Here is a 7,877-nt window from a genome sequence, read left to right on the forward strand (position 1 = left end):
TTTGAGAGAATTTTGGTATGATGGTCTTCCTCAACCAAATCCTTAATTCCTTTTGTGACCTTCGTTTTTTCACTGATGTAGAGAGGTGAAAACTATTTGTGATTGGTGTCTTGGGGACCATAATTGTTCCTTATGCGTTAACTTATATGGTTCCCATTATCCTCTATAGGCCAATCGTTTGGGTATCCACTCATTAAGTACATATTCTCATCAGTTTCAGAAGTCTTATGGTTTGTCCGTAATTGGATCACTTATTTTGTAACCCCAAAATAAATAGTCGATATAATTGTATTAAATATATTATGCCCACTTTAATTAGAAATTATGAATTTCTAACAATCTCCCACTTGAGCTTCATATTTTTTCTGAAACAATTATATCACATATTCTTTAGGCGTGCATCTGTATGCTATTTATATTTAGACTTCTCCTTAATAAAATCTGGTCCATCTCATATATCAACTATGAAATTATTGTGGCCTTCATCACATTCAAACGTGACTCGACCGCAATGATCATTATATTAATATACTTAATGACATAAATCAAATATGGATGAGTGACATGAAAATTTCATGCAATGTCATCTCAAACATGTCTATTTTCAACTGGTCATTCTTTATTATTTAGTGAGATCAATCCAAAGTCTTTAATTACAACACAATAGTTACAATACACAAACTCAAAATAGAACAATAAATCATCAACTTTATTATGCATAAAACTATATATGACGTCCAAAGTAAATCGTAAAATATAGACTCCCACTGAACTATGATATCTTAAGGAGAAATACTCATATGAGCAATATGCTCATGAAAGACTTTAGGTATCAAATTCTTAGTTAGTGGATCAGCTAGCATAAAATGTGTCCCTATATGTTCTATGGAAATTTGTCTATTTTGAACACTTTCTTTAACAACCAGAAACTTGATGTCAATAAATTTTGACTTTGTAAAACTCCTATTAGTGTTGAAGTAAATAACCGTGGACTTGTCACAATAAATTCTCAACGATCTTTCAATATTATCGACCACACGTAAGCTAGTGGCAAAATTCTGCAACCATGGTTGAAGGAGCTATGAGCGTCTGTTTAGAAGACTTCCAAAAGATAGCACCTCCAACCAACATAAATACATATCTAGAGGTGGACTATCCACTATCTAGACATCCAGCAACATCAAAGTTAGAGTACCCAATGATCTCTAAATTATTAAACCTCCTATAAGTGAGCATGTACTCCATTGTTCTCTTTAAGTAACGCATAACACGTTTGATTGTCTTCTAGTGATGCATTACAAGATTGCTCAAATATCTTCTCAAAACTCTTACGACAAACGCTATGTCGGAACATTGCAAACTCGAGCATACATTAGGCTTCCTACTACAAATGCATAATGAATCTTTTGTATCTCGTATCTTTCAAGGTCATTTTTTGGGCACTGTTCGAGACTAAACTTGTCTCCCTTAGTTATAGGGTATCCCCTGATTTACTTTCTTTAATGCCAAATCTATCTGGGACGTTATCTATATAACTTTCTTATGACAACCTTATGATACCTTGAGAGCAATCTCTTAGTATCTGAATACCTAATATAAAAGAAGCTTCCCCAAGATCTTTCATTTTGAAATTATTCGTAAGAAATCTCTTGGTCTCATGCAATATTCTCATATCACTACTAATAAACAATATATCATCGACATATAATACAAGGAAGATAAATTTACTCCTATTGAACATGTGGTACACGCAATCATCAATTTTATTTACCTCAAAACCATATGAGGTAATAACTTGATGAAACTTGTGATTCCATTGACAAAAAGCTTGTTTAAGGCCATAGATAGATTTCTTTAATTTGTATACCAATGACTTTGAGCCAATTGACACAAAGTTTTCTGGTTGCACCATATAGATTATTTTTTTAATGTAAAAATTTAGATACGCAGTCTTAACATCCATATGATGTATCTCTAAATCAAAATGAGCGACTAGTGCCAAAATTATTCTAAAAGAATCCTTCGAAGATACTGAAGAGAAGGATTCTTTATGATCAATATCTTCTTTCTGAGTGTAGTCTTTAGCAACTAGACGAGCTTTGTATCTCTCAATATTACCCTTCGAATCCCTCTTGGTTTTAAATATTCATTTGCAACCAACGTGATTTACACCTTCAAGTAATTCGACAAGATCCCAAACGTCATTATCATGCATAGACTTCATCTCATCCTTCATGACGTCGATCCACTTTAGATAGTTAGAACTTTTCATGGCTTGACAGAATTTCAATGTATCATCTTTTGTTAACCCGATGTCATCCTTATGTTCTTGAAGAACTACAATATAATCATAAGGAATTGCATTTCTCCTATCTCTAGTGGATCTCCTTAATGACACTTCTACTTCTTGAGGTTGTTGGATTTGTTCTATAGGTACTTGAGGGAGAACCTCATTGTTGTCTTGTTCTGGAATATTGTCAGGAACAATATGTTTAACATTATCTTCTATTACTGAATTTATTCCTTGAATGGTAATAGGCACAATAACTTGTTCACCATTAGTGATAGATTATTCCTCAAAGACAACATTCCTTATGTTCTCTTTCTCCCAAATCAACTTCGTGAAGAAATCTTGCATTTCTCGTCTCAACAAAAAAGTCTTGAAGTGGGATCAGAAAATTTATAGCCTTGAGATTGTTCAGTATAGCCAAAAAAAATAGCCGTTAACTATTCTTGAGTCCGGTTTTCTTTCATGCAGCCTAGAAGGTCGCGCCTCAGCTTAACAACCCCAATATGCAAGCATTTTAAGCTTGGCCTTTTATGAGTCCAAAGCTTATATGGGGTTTTAATAATTGTTTTACTTGACACCTTATTAAGGATGTAAAGTGTGGTCTTCAAAACTCCTCAAAAAGACTCTAGAAGGAAGATTGACGAACCATACTTCTCACTATATCCTTAAGAGTTCAATTTCATCGCTCAGCAACACCCTTCATGCTAGGTTTGCATAACATAATGTATTATGGAACAATTCCATATTTTCTGAGGAAAAACTCAAATAGCTCTTTCACAACATCCTTATTGTTATTTCTGTTCTTATTTTGAGAGGTCATAGTCAAATGAGCACTTTCAGTCTTATCTCTCTACGACCTCTCTTTCTCTTGCACACATTGAGATATAAACCTAGTAAAAGAATGTTCTTATATACCTTAAAGTTTGTCTCATTCAGCAATGAAATGTTCTTAATTTGAACATAAATATTTGCAGCACTAGTAAAAGAACAAAATAAATTCCAATCATTATTGCAATTAAATTCACATTCAACTTTAATACTTAAATTCAAATGATGATGGGGTACATCACGAGTTACCTAGCACAACATTAATATTCAGTCTTTGGACAAAAATATTAACTTGTAAGTGATATACTCAATGTAGTAATCAAACATTGATAATCAGTTATGTCAAACAATAAGTCTTTCTTTGGATCGACTTACTATTCACATGGAAAACCATATGATTATCACATATTTATTGCTACAAATATGTTTGTAATTTCGACCAAATAGTAATCTTCCTTTGGGCCCGCATAAAATGCAAACATACAATTGGCTTGATATTTTATATCAATCGCTAATGATACTCTAGTTTGTAATTGTCATAATTAATCATAATGCATGTTAAATAATAAACCATTTTTTGGATTAATTTATCATTCACATATGCAACATTATAATAATCACATGTTTATCATCACATGTGTGTATATAATCTGGTCAAATAACAATCTTCCATTGGGCCGATTAATACTCACATGGATACATATATGCACTAGCGTGTGACATTTATTATGAACAATTCACAGAAAAAGATGTCACTTTGGCGACTTCTTATTTAATAGGTTCACATAAAATGCCAATCAATTTTACTTTCTAAAAGAAAAACTATTTAGTTGAGTTTGATTCAACATAACCTTAATCCAAAACATATATTATTTATATCCACATATAAATACATATATCCATTATAGCATATTGATAGCATTGCATCATTCTCATCACAATAACTGCATTTCGAATTCCAGTGATGGTCCTTTTGAATTTTCCATAAAAAAATTTCCATAAAAATGGTAGGGCAAGCTGTCCAAACAGAAACAATGTTTCAACAATAGAAATCACTTAATAATGCAATTAGCCACCAACAATGCAACAAACCATAAGTATTGCAACCATTTAAACAAATAAGTCAGGTAATATATACAAAACAAGACATGCTCACATAATAAATTCATCACAAGATACCTAGCACAACATCAGTTTCTAGTCATTGGACAGATAAATTAATTTGTAAGTGATATTCTCAACGTAATGATCAAATATTAACAATTAGTTCTGTCAAACAATAGCTTTTTTTGGACCGACTATTATTCACATGAAAAAATTCTTTATAATTGTTACTTATTTATCATCATATACATCTTAATACTTGGCCAAATTGTATCTTCCTTTGGCACTGACACAATTCGCATAAATAATATCATACTCATCTGTGTAATTTTAATCATTTTCTACAATAGAGTTTACTTTGGAAACATATTGCATCAATTAATTCAAAATAATTATCAGGAAAAAAATTAATATGAGTCCATTATGAAAAAAATTGTGATCTTAGAATTAAAACTTTCAAATTTGATATCTTTTATGATTAACAAATCTAATATCATAATATAATTCCAAATAAAAAAATATATTACATATATATATATCGATGTATAAAAATGTATGCAATCTTATATTAAATGCAAATTGGATTCAGAGTGAAGAAAGAAATATAAATGCAAATCATTAAAACATATATGTTACACTATATATATACACTTTCACACATTAACATGTAAATGTATATAATTTTAAGCATTAATCGTAATCATTATATATATATATTAACTTTAATTAGTAATTCCAAATATCACAACAACCTCAAACTGGAAANCAAGGATATGAATTCCAAATTGTATATGTATAAAATAAAAAAATACATCTTAACACATACATATCTTATACATATATTTTAACAAATTGCAAAATTGTAAAGTGACAAAAGTCAATGTCTAACAGTTAGGCAATAGTGCACATATAATATATATTGCATAACAGAGTCATAAAAGTTAATGTAATGTTCATGCACAGATCTGAATATATACTTCAACACATATTACAATGATTCACAATACAAATTACTCGTAATTCAAATAAGCGGAAGCGGAAAAAGTTATCATCATTATTCCTAAATACACAATTTTCATAACCAATAGCGGAAACATAAAAATCCCCAAATTTAAAAATTAAGGTTCATAAAAAATTGGGGAAAAACATCTGTCGTGGAGAACCACAAAATTCAGAACCTTCGTTGTGATACCACGTGTTAGATATATTTCCTGATGATTGGTGAAATACTAATCCTAGAATCTTGAATCTCATGATTCTCACAAATAATATAAAACAAGGATACAAAGTCATATCTGCATCCATGTTCTCTAGTCTACTCCTTTGATATATATTTTGAGAGAGTTTTGGTATAATGATCTTCCTCAACCAAATCCTTAATTCCTTTTGGGACATTCGTTTTCTCACTGATGAGGAGAGGTGAAAACTATTTGTGATTTGGTGTCTTGGGGACCATAATCATTATTATGCGTTAACTTATAGGGTTCTCATTATCTTCTATTGGCCAACCGTTTGAGTATCCACTCATTAAGCCTATATTCTCAGTTTCAGAAGTCTTATGATTTGTCAGTAATTAGATGACTCATTTTGTAACCCAAAATAAATAGTCGATATAATTGCATTAAATATATTATGTCCACCTTAATTAGAAATTATGAATTTCTAACACATATAAGGTACATCCATACTTAAGTTTTGTAAAGCGAATGTTTAAGAAGAAAATAGCCAAACATGGATGGAATAATAGAGAAAGATTGATGAAAATTGGTATAAGGGTCTAAAAATTGGAATGACACTGAAATTACGAAATACATATACATTTGTGAGAAATCTGAAACCTTCAATTTCTAATCATTTCCTCCAAGATACAACTCACAAATGAACTCTTTGACTCCGCTTGAGTGTCTTGTTTTGTAGGAGTAGATAAGAGAATGAATGATTTTGGAAAGTGTCTCATTTATTTGGAGTTAAGTGAAAGAGATGGAATCATTCACATGCTCATTTTCATAGATCCAACTTGAGAGTTTTCTAGAGACAAACACGATGTCTTTTGTAAAATTGTATTGTTACATTTTTGTCATTTTTCCATGGTTAATTTCACTTTTAAATGGGTAAAACAATATTCTTGTATTATTAGTTTAGTTAAACCTTCATTCTCTGTTGATCCATCTCTTTCTCTTTTTCTCATAACTCTCCGACAACCTTTCTCTTTCCTTTCGTATCCCTTTGTCCCTCTCTACTTGTTGTTGTATGATTTTGCCACACTAGGTTTGGACCTTTTACTGGTCTTTGAAGCACATGCATGGATTCATTGAGCTAACATTGTGCATAACCTTTGTTTTAGTCTTGCTGTCATTGGGGTTTGCAGAAACTATAACATGGGTTTGATTTTGTGGAAGTGCTTCCCATGCTAAAAATGTATTTGTATCTGTATTGATTTAAACTTCAAAAGTACCTCCTTACTTATTAAGGGTGTTCATAGTCCGTTTAGATCAGTTTTTAAGCAAAAAAATAATCATTTGATCCAAACACATAATTAACTTATGGGTCTAATCTATTTATTTGAGATGTTTGATCTAATTTGATCTAAATATTATATGCAATTTCAGTTCGGTTTGGATCAATTTTTTTTTATAAAAGATTGAAATTGCACATAAATTGAAAACTTATAGAGATGAATAAAGCATAAAACATCAAAAAATAGTGTTCAAGAACCTAATTTTAACTACCTCCTATACTAAAAGCATACTTTGAAGTAACTGTCAACACTTAGATGACCAATACATCTATAGCTATTTGGCCAATATCCCACTTCTCCAAAACATAATTGGCATAAAAATTATTTTATTCCATTATTGAATCTTTTTAATTTTTAGAAGCCCGGATGTAATAGAAGAATGAAGACAAAGGATTGGAGAATGAAAACTTTAAAATACCAAGCTAATTTCCGAGAAAATAATTGAAGAATGAAGAAAAAAGATATACCCAACACGAAGGAGAGAGTAACAGACTGTCGGAGGAGGGAGTGGCAGATGAGAGAGTGGCAGAAGAGAGACACAATTTTGGGAGTTGAGATTCAAGGATAAGTTTGGAGACACTAAAAAGTTTTACATACTTAAACTTTGCATACTATTTTGGTCTGGTCTGGATCAGTGTGAACCCAAGAGTTGAAACAAAAAATCGGACCAAACCGATTGAATTTTAAAATTAAATCCAACATAATCCAAAAACATTCGGTTTCTACGGTTTCAATCTATTTTAGATCGGTTTTATTTTTGGACCGATCGGATCTAAACATCTTAAAAAAAGAACTCATAAACAACTTTAGTTAAAAAAGGCAAGAAGGAGATATATTTTGCTTTCTCTCTTAGAAAAATAAACAGATCCAATAACAACTAAATTTTAATCCCATTAGATGGGTAGGCTGAAAAAATAAATAGATATCATTTTAAAACAACAAACATGAAACAACAGGTATATGAAGATGAACAACATTGTGCAGTTGAGATTTATTGTGAAAGAGGGTAAAGCTTGGACGGGTATAATTTTGAGGAATTGTGAGGTAAATTAGAAACTATAAATCCATAAAAGGATACCAAGAAGAACATATGAATATAAATCCTTAATCCCAAATTAGATACTCAGAATCTTTAAA

Source organism: Lupinus angustifolius, unplaced genomic scaffold (genome assembly GCF_001865875.1).
Source record: "Lupinus angustifolius cultivar Tanjil unplaced genomic scaffold, LupAngTanjil_v1.0 Scaffold_21_128, whole genome shotgun sequence".
NCBI lineage: Eukaryota > Viridiplantae > Streptophyta > Magnoliopsida > Fabales > Fabaceae > Lupinus > Lupinus angustifolius.